Below are 13397 nucleotides of genomic sequence, written 5' to 3'. Positions count from 1 at the left end.
TCGAGGCCCCTGCAAACGGCGAAGCCGGGCGTCGCGGTCACCCTGCCATTTGCTGGGCCGCTGAGCTGCCCTGACGGCAGCCACGGAGAGGATGCCGGTCCCACTCCACGCTGGGAACTGCAGCACAGCGCGGCGATGGGACGCCCACGGGTGTGCTGGCACGGCTGCCACCAAGCATCCCCTCCTGACCAGGTGGACCCAGGGGCGTGCACTTGCTCTTCACAGGGGGTCTCTGAGACTGAGAGGCAGAGGAAGGGAAGGATGGGGGCGGCTGCACCAGACTCACGGCCGGGGAGCAGGAGTTGCAACAGACGCTGCAGAGGCACCGTCTCCAAATCCCTGCCACACCTGGGATGGAGCCTGTGCCTGTTCCCACCAAGAGCCCTGACTCCTGGTCACCAGCTGAGCCTGGCCCTGCTCACACACTGAGCCCTGCTCATGCACTGAGCCATGATCACGCACTGAGCCCTGCTAACACCCTGAGCCCTGATCATAGACTGAGCCCTGATCACGCACTGAGCCCTGCTCACTGAGCCCTGATCATGCACTGAGCCCTGTGCACACCCTGAGCCCTGCTCACACACTGAGCCCTGATCATGCACTGAATCCTGATCCTCCACACAGGCTGAGCCCTGGTGCTGCTCACACACTGAGCCCTGTTCACGCACTGAGCCCTGATCACTCATTGAGCCCTGATCACACACTGAGCCCTGACCCACTGCACAGGCTGAGCCCTGGGCCTGCTCATACCCTGATCCCTTGCTCATGCACTGAGCCCTGGCCCTGCTCACACCTGAGGATGGGCCTCAAATGCAGTTGTTCAGCCAGTATTTACCCAAGCCCGTCACCGGGCCAAGCCCACCACCAGCAGACAGGGGCCCTGACGGCTGCAGGGCCTATGCAAACGGCTGGCCCTCCTGCCCTTAAGGCACTGCTCTGGGGCTCAGTGAGCCCCTGGGAAGGAAGATGCCAAGCCAGCTCTGGGAGCTCTCAGAGGAGGGAGATTAAGCATTTAGTAAATGTTGCTGTGGAAATCAATACACACAGTCGGCAAGATTGGGAACCAACAGGGGTGGAGTTTGGAGTGGGTCTCGCTGGAGGGTGAGTCTGCCACACTGTCTCCATGTGGGTGCAGGCCTGCACCCCCACTTGAGCCCAGTCCCGGTCACATTGGAGTGATGCTCAGCCTGGCCAGGTCAGGCCAGCCGCAGGCCTCCACCATCCGCAGAAGACCCCCAGCAGCCCTGGGCACCGAAGGGCCCCCCACCCACTCCCCAAGCCCTGCTGCTCACGTCTCCACACGTTCAGCTGCCTCTCAGTGGGGTGTTGTCCTGGCACCCAGGGCACCCCAGCCTCGGTGGTGGGTGGCCAGACAGACAGGCGGGCGGGAGGTGGAAGACACACGACCCCCACACCAGGGTGTCTCAATAGGTGGCCTCGGACACTGGGCGTGCATCGGGGTGACATTCTGGGGGTGGGTCCCAGGGTGTCCTCATGGCCCCGAAGTCTGAGAACCACCTGGGGGTCTGGGTAGGGTCAGAAGACTCACCTCCCTCTGTGCTCTGAGCCACCCCCACCCCCCTAATCTCCCACCTGCCCCATCTCACGTCAGGCCTCCTGGGGGTGGGTGGGGCCCTCCGTCAGATGACGATCCTGGCGAGCCCCGCTGAGGGCCAGGCAGCACCCGTTGGCACTGTTACCCGTCCATCTCACAGATGAGGAAACCAAGGCCCAGGCTGGGGGAGGGGCTTACATTCTGTTGGTACCCCGGGATCTGCAGGGTCAAGAGGGTCAGCGGGGCAGCTTTGGTGGCCAGTGTGGGGAAGTGACTTCCTAGTGCAGCGCTGAGGGCGCAGGGCCTGGCGCAGCCCACGGGGTTCCGGAAGGAGTCCCTGGGGGACAGTGGCCCCAGAATGAAGATTCACCACACCCCGCCTCTCGCCTTTGAAGTGGATCAGTTCTCTCAAACAGTCTGCTGCCCCGAGCTGCTTCAGCTGAAGCCCCCCATATCCGCAGGCCCTGGCTCCCCAGATCCTCAAGTCCTCACACCAGCTGTTCAGAGCTGTGCCGGGCTCCCTGTGGGTGCCGGTGGTAGTGGAGTGGGTGGGTGGAAAAGCCCCCCTGCCTCCTGGGAGCTGCCCCACCGTGCAGGCCATGGGGAGGGCGGTGCAGCCCTCAGGGCCAGCCGGGTGCCGGGGGTTGCCTGGACACAAGGTGGCAGGTGTTCAGGAAGGAGGGTGCCCGTTCCCGGCACAGACTCGGCCAGGGTGGGTCCTCAGCCTTCCGATCCCCCTCGTCTGGGCAGGGGGGCGTAACGTGCACTTGCTCTTGCATGTGAGTGTAAATCACACAAGGTGCAGTCAGTGTTAGTTAGTGAGGGCCACAGGACGGAGAGCACTCCAGGGAGGCTTCCTGGCGGGGGGCACGCTGGCGCCTAGAAGGAGGGGTGGGATTCGGGCAGTTGAACTGGGGAAAGGGCATCCCAGGTGGGGGGCAGCAGGAGCAGAGGTGGGAAAGCAGGCTGGGCGGAGGCAGGACGGGCCTAGCTGCCCAGGCAGGGGGCTCTTTTTAAGCCACTACCTTCATTTGGTCACGGGAGCTGCCACCTTCTGCCTTCTCTGAAAGTCCTGGGACTGGGAGACTTAGACTGAAAGGCGTGGAACGCTTTCTAAACCAGAAACGCATGAGGAGAGCAGCTCAGGATGCTCCTTGGCCCTTACCACCAGGCCTCCCCTTTTCTCAATGTGTCGCTTTCTGTCCTCAGGCTTGCTGCCAGGTGGTGGCAAAACAGCTGCCCAGCTCCGGCCATTGCTTCCCAGGAGCCCCTCTGTCACAGCAAGAGAAGAAGGCAGAGAGGAGCTTGTGGGGTCATGTCCTTCTCTTCTCAGCAGTGGAAATCCTTCCCAGCCTGGGAGGTAGGCTCAGCGACCCCATGAAAGGGGATAAGGCGGGAGCCTAGTCTTCCTCCTGGAGCTCCTGTGCCAGAAGTGGGGCACATATTCCAAGCCAACAAATTGTGGGAGAAGATGCAGAGCTGCTCTGCCATTTGGGGGCATCTTCTTGTACCCCTGGGTGGGCACTGCTGCCCCAGTGGTCATCCAGGAGCAAGGAGAATGACATTCGGGGGACCCACAGCCACCTGCCACCTGTTTCCCATTGCTGGATGGAAGGGCAGGCAGCTGCCAGGGGTTTGGGGTCGTTGGACATGTGGCACATTGGGGGTCATGAAAATGACTGTGATGAAATCTCCATCGCACACACTCTTCAACATGACAGCCTCCATCGAGAGGCAGTGTCTGTATCCCTCTCCTTGAATCTGGGTGGCCCTGGAGGACTGGACCCACAGGGTGTGGTGGGGGGGCCTGCGGTGTGACTTCCGAGCTCCCGCTTTCTCCCTCAAATGCCCACTTTCAGAGCCCTGAGCAGCCACATTGCAAGGCCACATGAAGAGGCCACGGTGCCTGCTGCAGCCAGCAGCCGTAGCGGAGGCGCCACCACCAGCCGGCATCTACCACTGCCTATGAGACCGTGGGCTCCTCTCTGGGGGTCCCGCCCCTGGCCATCGAGACCTTCCCAGGCAAAGCCCAAGACTCCGTGGAGCAGACACAACCCACCCCCATCAGGGCCTTTCTGAATTCTTGACCCACAGCCTCCACGAATACGATCACCTAGCTTCCTTAAGCCATATGTGAGGGGCTACTTGTTACGCAGCAGTAACTGGGATGGGAGGGTCCAGTGCAGGTGAGGAGCAGAGAGGGGGCGGGTGTTGCCTGGCGGAAGGCTGTGGGAGCTGGCTGGGGGGGTTGGGCTGCATCCTGGGCCCTGGGGAGCCCCCAGAGGGGTGGGTAATGGTCAGGTCCACATTTCCGGCACCCCACTCTGCATGGGGTGGGGTGCAGGCTGCTGGGTAGGACCAGCAAAGAGGCAGGTGCTGGGGGGAGGGGCTGGGCCGTTGGCCTGGGAGGGAATGGGGATCCGGGCAGAGCTGGGCTTGGGGAGGCCTCAGGGTGGAGCAGGAGGTGGCCCCAAAGGCCTGTGCACCCGGAAAGGCAGGGAAGAGGAGGTGGCATGAAAGCTGTTCTCCCCTCCTTCTGGCACCAGCCGGGGCTCCACTGAGAGTCGGGGTCTGCATCCCCTCACCTTGAATGGGTGGTCCTGGACGGCCTTGAGCAAAAGGGTGCGGTCATGTGACCGGTTCCAGCCAATGGAAGAGCCCCCGCCTGTCCCGACTGACCAGGCGGGAGGCCCTGGGCCCTGACTGACCCCAGAGCACAGGCCCAGACCCTTACGTGGGCAGTGAGGAAACGTCTGTGGGATTTGAGCCTCGAGGCATCTGGGGCTGTGATGCCACTTGATGTCAGGCCTGAGCCCGCCCCCGGGACACAGTGGGGGAGCACGGGAAGGAGAGGGGGAGGGGAGCAGGCAGCAAGAGGTGTGTGTGTGAGCATGCAAGTGTGTGAACGTGTACGTGTGTGAGCATGTGCATGTGAGTGTGTGAGTGTGCAAGTGTATGATAATGTGTGTGTGTCAGTATGAGCAGGTACAAGTGCCTAGGCATGTGTGTGTGTGTGTGTGTGTGTGTGTGAGCATGCAGCTTTGAGTGTGTGCATGTGAGTGCATGAGCGTGTGTGAGCACACAAGTGTGCAAGTGTGAGGGCATGAGTGTATGTGTACGTGTGTGTGCATGGATGTGAGGGTGTGAACATGTGCATGTGTGTAAGCCTGCACACATGTGATTGAATGTGTGTGTGTATGCGAGTGTGAGTGTGTAGGTGTGTGTAAGCAGGCACATGGGTGTGTGTGCGTGCCCTTAGGTGCCTGGTGTGAGCACCATCTCCCGCACCCAGGATTTGCCGCAGCCCAAGGCGGGGTCCCCGAGCCCACCGTCCCCGGGCCGCCTCCCCGCCTCCCGCCGCCCGGGCTCGGCAGCTCCCCCGCGCGCAGATCCTTTTTCTCAGGGAGAGAAGCGTGGGCTGCGAGGCGGATCCCGTCCCAGGTGACTTCTGAGGGGCCTCCCTCCCTCGCCCAGCCTGGGGTGGGGATTTCGCTGCGGGTGCCGGGACTGACGCCTCTGGCCCAGGGCCGCGGGGAGTCCTCCCCGGGCAGGGGTGGGCCCTGCAGCGGCCGGGCTGTCACCATGGCGACCAGGGAGGCGCTGGCTGCAGGCACGTGGGCGCCAGCTCCAGCCACAGCCAGGAGAGCGGAGCACGGGCCCAGGCCGGGGCCCGGACTCTCAGAAGCGTCCCCTCCGGAGGGGGTGGCACCCAATCTTGCCCCCACCGGGGCACAGAGCAGGGGATGGGCGGCCCCATGCAGGGACCAGGGGCCTGTCTCCATCACTCTGTGGGGCCACGTGCCCACCCCCCACAGGGGCCTCCTCTGCCTGGAGGAGCAGGATGAGGCCCCGCTCTGGCCTCAGTTTCCCTGTGGGCACAGGGAGAAGGCCGGGTTGTTTTCCCAGTGTTCTGGTGGGCGCTGGCCCCTTCCCCCCCAGCCTGCCCTCCACGGGGCTGAAGGTCAAGTGTGACCTTGTCCCTCTTGGGCCCCACTTCCCCCTCCCCTGGCCATCGAGGCCTGTCCTGCTCCACTGTGGCCCCGGCCACCTCCGCCTCGGGCGCAGGCCCTGATGAGCCCGCAGCCTCCTCCTTCCTGTCCTGCGTGCCTGTTCCTGCTGCCCTGCGTCTGCCTGAGACACCCCTGCCTTTTGGCTCCCCCCACCTCTTCCTTCAAGAACCCCTGAGCCTCGTCCCCAGGGAGGACCCCACTCCTTCCCCAGGGTGAGGGTAACCCTGCCTGGGGGTTGCCAGCCACAGCCCTCTGAAAGCGGAAACACTGATGGGGGGGCGTGGGGGGCACTGCTGGGAGGAGGGCCCGTGGGCGGGGAGGGGAGGGCAGCTCACTCCACAGGACGGGTCGGGGCTGGGTCTGTCTCGGACCCCAGGGAATCGCGTGCTCATTTGCGTAGCGTTTGCATCGCAGTCAAAGGTGGACTCAGTCTCCCACTCCGGGGCTGGCTCCTGGAACCCCAGCCCGCCCCCGACCTGGCACATGTGTGCTTGCTGGGAGGGGGGTCCCGGGGGGCACCGCTGGGAATGGATTTCACACGGTGATAATAATGTGTAACATTTGCTCAGCACTTTAAGTTCTATGTGACACTTTCAAATATTTCAAATTATTTCGCTCTCAAAGCAACATTGAAAAGAAAAGAAGTCAGAGACCAAAATTCCTTATTAAGGGTGAGGAAACTGAGGCTCAGAGATGGTAAGTCAGTTGCACAAGGCCACATGACAAGAAAATGACTCGGCAAGTCCTGGCGCCTACCAACCCTCCAATGTTCTTCTGGGCCAAATTCCCTTGTAGGGCCCTAGATCAGCTGCCTCCAACTCGATTTACACAGTCTCCTTAGTGGTGAAAATGGGTGATGGTGGTGGTGGTGGTGGTGGTGGTGGTGGTGATGGTGATGGTGATTGTGGTGGTGGTGCTGGTGGTGCTGGTGCTGGTGATGGTGGTGGTGGTGGTGCTGGTGGTGGTGATGGAGGTGTTGGTGATTGTGGTGGTGGTGGTGATGGTGATGGTTGCGGGATACTGATCACGTGCTTCGACTTGGCGGGCCTGGGCTGGGGGACCTGATCAGCCCCTGGGGAGGGTGGTGGGCACGGGCGACAGCGCCCTCCACAGCCCCCCAGGCCTGGGAAAGTGGAGCCGGAGGCAGGCCCCATTTCCTCACCCAAAATACCACCGTTAGGGGAGGCTTGCCGGAGGGAACCGCCTTTTCCCCACCCCCTTATCTTGCCCCTGACACTCCCCATTGCCAGAGCAACTCCCCCCACCGTCAGTGCGCATGTGCAGTTACCAGAACAACTCCCGCCCCTTGTCTATCAACCTCTGCGTCCTCTCTGAACCAATCCAAGCCTTCGACCTCTACAGCTACCCCGCCCTCTAATCGCCCAATATAAGCTTGTGCTCTCGCCTAATAAAGCTCTCTCTCTTAGTTTTCTTCTAAGACCCAAAAAGAACCGTGTCCTGCCTGTTCCTTCTCGCCGCCCTCCACACCTTGCACGCCCCCCCGCCGGGGACCTGGCCAAATCCCCCGCCTCGCCTTCGCCTCCGGGAAAGAGCCCCCGCCGCCGGTACCCTCAGAGCAAGCCTGGGAGCCTAGGATTTAGCTACCGGCCGCCACCCCCTCCCCCAGACGAATCAACTGCGACCGCAACTGGCGCCCAACGTGGGGCGCGACCTCTCCACGCAGCGATCCAGTACACCACCCGCTCGCCCAGACGCCTCTCCAGCTCCCCTTCTCCTCGCCTGCAAGGTAAGGGCCGCCTCTCCTTCGCCGCTCCCGGAGCCGCCTCTCCCTCGCCGCTCCGCGTTAGGAGCTGCTTCTCCCTCGCCGCTCCGCGTTAGGGGCCGCCTCTCCCTCGCCGCTCCGCGTTAGGGGCCGCCTCTCCCTCGCCGCTCCACGTTAGGGGCCGCCTCTCCCTCGCCGCTCCGGAGCCGCTCCTCCCTTCCCCAATTATCCCGGCTGCCTCTCCTTCTTTTCTTCTATGACCCCCATTCCTCCTGACACTCTCCCTCTTCCCCTCCATTACTTTGCTGTAGTCCTTTGTATGTTTCTCTCTTTATTTGGCGCCCTCTGCCTCTTTGCAACCGCCCCCCCCAGACTGCTCCAAAATGGCGAACTTCCTCCTTCTTCTTCTACTGAGGGGAGGAAGTGCTCTAGTGATGACGTCAGCCCTAAGCTGGGCCGGAAACCGCATGCGCTTTACCCCGCCCTTTCACAGGGCGGAGCTAGTCCGCCATCTTACGCCTTAGGCCCCGCCCTTTCACAGGGCGGAGCTAGTCCGCCATCTTATGCCTTAGACCCCGCCCTTTCACAGGGCAGAGCTAGTCCGCCATCTTGTGTCTTAGCCACGCCCACCACACCGCCATCTTGCGACGCTTGGGGCCTCCCACTTCCGCCTCCCCCTTTGACAAGCTCCCCCTTGGAGCCGCTACCGGCAGTTGCCGCTACTCCTCCCACCCTGCCGACTAACAACCCCTGGCTGCCTTCTACACCTCAAGGCAACCCTTAGAACAGCGCTGCCCCTACCCCCACTCCCGTGCCAGGCCCTCTGCTTTGGGTGCACCCTGCTAAAAGCCGGCTTAGGAAAATTTGCCCCGTAGTGCGGCTCTCGATCAGCCTAGCTTCAGATCTAGTCACCCTGGCTGTTCATGTATTCGGAGAGCCGCCAGAAAAAATTGTTTGGCCCCTGGACGCAGGCCAAACCCGCCTGCTTATACGTGATAACCTGGACATGCAAATTCTCTTAGAAGGATTTCAGGGGGAATTCAGCTGTCATTATCCTAGCCATCGGCTGTTACAGGGACTCGCCAAGCTTCCCTTCCGCAGCCCCTTCCATCCTTTCCCCTCCTCTGCACCCATCCCGGGTGCCACTACCGTCTTCACTGACGCCTCCAAAACCCGTTTCGCCTTCCTCTCTTATTCCCAGAACCTCCCGGAACCCCGCCTATTCAGTTATGTCAACCTTCATTCAGTCCAAGTGGGGGAAATTCTGGCGGTGTCATACGCGCTAAACGCCCACTGCAACCACCCAGTAAACATTTTCACAGATAGCCTCTACACGTATCAGGTCTGCCGAGTCCTCGCGTTTTCCACCTTTTTCCCGGGAGACTCGGCCATTGATAAAGCACTTTCTGACCTCAGAAGCATCCTGGAGCATCGACAGGATCCTTGGTTCATTAGCCACATTCGTAGTCACTCAGGCCTTCCGGGGCCCCTGGCTAATGGCAATAGTATAGTAGACCAAGCGGTCTCAGCTCAGACTACCCAAGCTATGCTAACCCACACGGCAGCCCCTCCGGGGGACGCTGTTAACCAGGCCAAGTTATTGCATTCCAGGTTTCACTTTTCGGCTACGTCGTTACATCATTTATGTGGCCTCCCCCTAGATACCTGTAAACATCTTGTCCGCAATTGTGCAACTTGTGCGCCCTTTGCGCCGCTTGGCCCCCTGCAACCTCAGGGAGTCAACCCACGAGGCCTAAAACCCAATTCTAGATGGCAAATGGATGTAACTCATGTTCCGTCCTTTGGACGCCTCAAGTATGTACATGTAATGATTGACACCTTCTCGGCCATGTGTTATGCAGTCCCCCTCGCCGGGGAAACGGCCAAACACTGTATCAAGGCCCTAAGACAAGGAATTCTCTTCATGGGAGTCCCCTGGGACCTAAAAACGGACAATGGGCCTGCCTATCGCAGTGCCTCCTTTGCGGCCTTTCTTCAGTTATATAACATCACCCATCATTTCGGCATCCCTTATAATCCACAGGGACAAGCCATTGTGGAAGCCGTCCATCGCCGCTTAAAAACACAAATTGAAAAAGAAAGGGCAATGCTCCCCCAGGCAACTCCAGGGGACCTTATCATAGCAGCCCTCATTCACCTTAATCTACTCACATTCAATAAGGAAGGGCTTTCGCCCCTACATAAACATTGGGGGCCCTCATATAGGCCCACCCAGGCCCCGATGGTTTACTGGAAAGACCCAGAGAATAATGCCTGGAAGGGTCCCTCCCCACTCCTCGCCCAGGGGCGCGGGTTTGCTTGTGTTTTCCCAGATGATGCAGCACAACCAATCTGGATCCCAGGAAGGGCAATCCGGCCCGCCACCAGCAACCAAGCGTCTAATGAGACGAGAACGCCGTCGTCTCCGCAGCCTGGTGCACCAGATGACAACAGTACACCTGAGCCTGGACCCCAGCCCGAGTGAGACCCCAGAGAAAATAGAGATCAGAGAAATTATACGCCTCTATAGGCAGGCAAAAGCCAGCCCCCTACACCTCCACAACCCTCACCCAAGCATAGCTTCCCTTCTAATGGTCATGTTGGCCCTCGCCTCTTCTACCCAGGCCAACCCCCACCAGCCTTGGAAATGGACCTTAGCACGGTGGGAAGATTCCAAGATTGTGCAAACCCACGTTACCGCAGGACGCCCTTCCTTCGTCATCTACCCCTGCGACCTAATCCTGTTCCCGGAGGGCACACCTTGCCTTAACCAAGCCCAATATTACATGTGCCCATCCTCAAACCCCGGAAAACAGTACTGCAATGCTCCCAACCAATACTACTGTGCATACTGGGGGTGTGAAACATTAGCCACTACTTGGAAGCCTTACGCCCCTGATCGTTACCTAACTTTAAATTGGGCCCCTTTTGGTTGCAAGCCCCGTGACCATTCCATCAATCCTTATTACGATAAATATAATTGTCAAAAACTAAATCTCACCGTACAGCTCCCTACTGATCCCTCTTGGCTATTCGGTCGAACCTGGGGCTTCAGAATCTATTTGGAAGGAGTCAACCCAGATTCCCTTATTTTGATAAAAAAGGAGGCTGTACTAAAAAACCCCTCTGCCATTAGTCCTAATAAAGTCATTAACCCCCTTTTTCCACAGCCTTCCAGCCGCACCTCAGCTCCAACCAGTCGCACCTCAGCTACAAACAACGCATCGCCAACACCACCACCCCAACCTTTCCTACCCCCCTCTCGTTACTCCTCTCCCCTCCTCGACCTTATCCAAGCAGCCTTCACCTCAGTGAATTCCTCCAACCCCAATCTTACCTACTCTTGTTGGCTTTGCCTCTCCACTTCCTCCCCCCTGTATGAGCCAGTCGCCTCCAACCTCTCTTTTTCAGAAAACACAGAGAACAGCCCTTCGGAATGCAATTAAAATACCTCTGCCGTCCCCTTAACCTTTCATTCAGTCTTCTTTACAGGAAAGTGCATCTGCCCTCGCTCGAGTAACTCTCCCAGCCTCACAGCTTGTGCCAACTACTCCTCTCCCAGCAGCTCTGCCAAGTTTCTTATTCCCCACAACTCCTCCCAATGGCTCTGCTCCTCTACAGGACTTACCCCCTGCCTTAATGTACAAACCCTCAATACAACTCATGAAACTTGCCTCTTGATTGTCCTCATCCCTAGGGTCCTATACCACAGTAAAGAAGACTTCTTCCTCCGCCTGGAAACAACTGCAGCTCCTGCCCCGCTGCAAAAGCGAGAGCCCATCACCGTTCTCACGATTGCCTCCCTCCTAAGTCTTGCAGGCGCTGGCACCGGAATCGCTGCATTAGCCAGTCAAAGCTCCGCCCTAACTCACCTCCGGGCGGCTGTTGACGAGAACATTCGTCACCTACAAGACGCTATTTCCCATCTTAAAAATTCTGTCAATTCCCTCTCTAAGGTAGTGCTCCAAAACCGCCGAGGTCTCGACCTTCTCCTCCTCAAAGAAGGAGGCCTCTGCGCCGCCCTAGGAGAAGAGTGCTGTGTATATGCCAATTCCACAGGTCTCGCCGAGGACAGCCTAAAAAAGGTCCAAGAGGGACTGGAACAATGTAGAAGAGACCGTGAAGCCACCAGCTATTAGTCCCACATCTTTACTCCCCTCCTTCCTTACCTTCTCCCTCTCCTCGGCCCCCTACTAATGATTATTCTAGCTCTCACTTTAGAACCCTGCATTATCCGCAGAATTGTCCAGCTTGTAAGGAAACAAACGGATGCTATTTTTTCCTCGTTCGTGCAAGTCCAGTACCAGCGACTCGCCACCTCTAACGCTCCCTACTCCAAGATGACAACCAACCCTCCGCGACCTCGCCGCCACCGGTCAACCCGCCGACCGCAAGGCCCTTCTCAATTGCCTGAACCTCATACCAACCTCGAGCTCCAGCTTCTCTGAACCTTCAACTTTAAACCTCCCATCCTCGTCCATCCCGCAAGCAGCAAGGCCCCTGTCGAGCGCCCGGGTGCCACACCAACGCTGAGCTCCAGCCTTGCTAAGCTACCGTCAACCCTTTTTCCCCTCCCCAACCTTCCCCTTCCCTCATCCTTTAGCGGACCTCTCCGGTAAGCTTCTTCCTTTAATTAGAAAAAAGGGGGAAATGCGGGATACTGATCACGTGCTTCGACTTGGCGGGCCTGGGCTGGGGGACCTGATCAGCCCCTGGGGAGGGTGGTGGGCACGGGCGACAGCGCCCTCCACAGCCCCCCAGGCCTGGGAAAGTGGAGCCGGAGGCAGGCCCCATTTCCTCACCCAAAATACCACCGTTAGGGGAGGCTGCCGGAGGGAACCGCCTTTTCCCCACCCCCTTATCTTGCCCCTGACACTCCCCATTGCCAGAGCAACTCCCCCCACCGTCAGTTGCGCATGTGCATTACCAGAACAACTCCCGCCCCTTGTCTATCAACCTCTGCGTCCTCTCTGAACCAATCCAAGCCTTCGACCTCTACAGCTACCCACCGCCCTCTAATCGCCCAATATAAGCTTGTGCTCTCGCCTAATAAAGCTCTCTCTCTTAGTTTTCTTCTAAGACCCAAAAAGAACCGTGTCCTGCCTGTTCCTTCTCGCCGCCCTCCACACCTTGCACGCCCCCCCGCCGGGGACCTGGCCAAATCCCCCGCCTCGCCTTCGCCTCCGGGAAAGAGCCCCCGCCGCCGGTACCCTCAGAGCAAGCCTGAGAGCCTAGGATTTAGCTACCGGCCGCCACCCCCTCCCCCAGACAAATCAACTGCGACCGCAGATGGTGGTGGTGGTGGTGGTGATTGTGGTGGTGGTGCTGGTGGTGCTGGTGCTGGTGGTAGTGATGACGGTGATTGTGGTGGTGGTGGTGATGGTGATGGTGGTGATGGAGGTATTGGTGATGATGGTGATGGTGGCAATGGGGGTGGTAGTGATGATGGTGATTGTGGTGGTGGTGGCGGTGGTGAAGGTGATGGTGATAACAGTGGTGGTGGTGGTCATTGTCATCATCGTTGTGAAGGTGGTGGTGATGCATTTGGGGCTGGTAATGGCAGTGGAGATTTTGATGATTTTGAAGAGTAGACTTGCCTGGTGTGGATTCCTCAGGAAGCTGAGACCTGGAGACCATATGGCTCTCTCCCTGATGCCTCCAGCGCCCACGCCAGGCTTATCTGGGACCCTTCTCCATCTGACTGTTGTCTGTCTCCCATCCCCCCCCCCCAGGCCCCCCAGAGCTCTCTCCACATCTTGATTCTCCCCTCTTCCAGGTGGCCCCTCTGCTGGGCTGTCTTTCCCAGCAGTGGAGGGCAGCAGGGCCTGGGCAGCCTGTTTCTGCCCATCTCCCAGTCCCCGGCCCCTGGCTCGGCCCCCAGGTTACATGCTCAGCCAATGTTTGATGAGGCCGATGATTGGGATGAAAGGAAGAGGCAGGGGAGCAGCTCCTCTAGACCCCCAAGACCTGATCACTCTGTTGCCCTCATCCCTCCCCAGCACCCCTTCCTCCTGGCTTCTCCCCACCCCTTTCAAGCCCAGCCTTGGAAGCTGAGCTCTGCCCTGCAGGACCCTCAGGACCTCTGCTGTCCCAGGGTCATGGCCTGCCC

The sequence above is a fragment of the Choloepus didactylus genome, chromosome 14 (assembly GCF_015220235.1).
Source record: "Choloepus didactylus isolate mChoDid1 chromosome 14, mChoDid1.pri, whole genome shotgun sequence".
Classification (NCBI taxonomy): Eukaryota; Metazoa; Chordata; class Mammalia; order Pilosa; family Megalonychidae; genus Choloepus; species Choloepus didactylus.
This window is presented reverse-complemented; position numbering follows the sequence as displayed.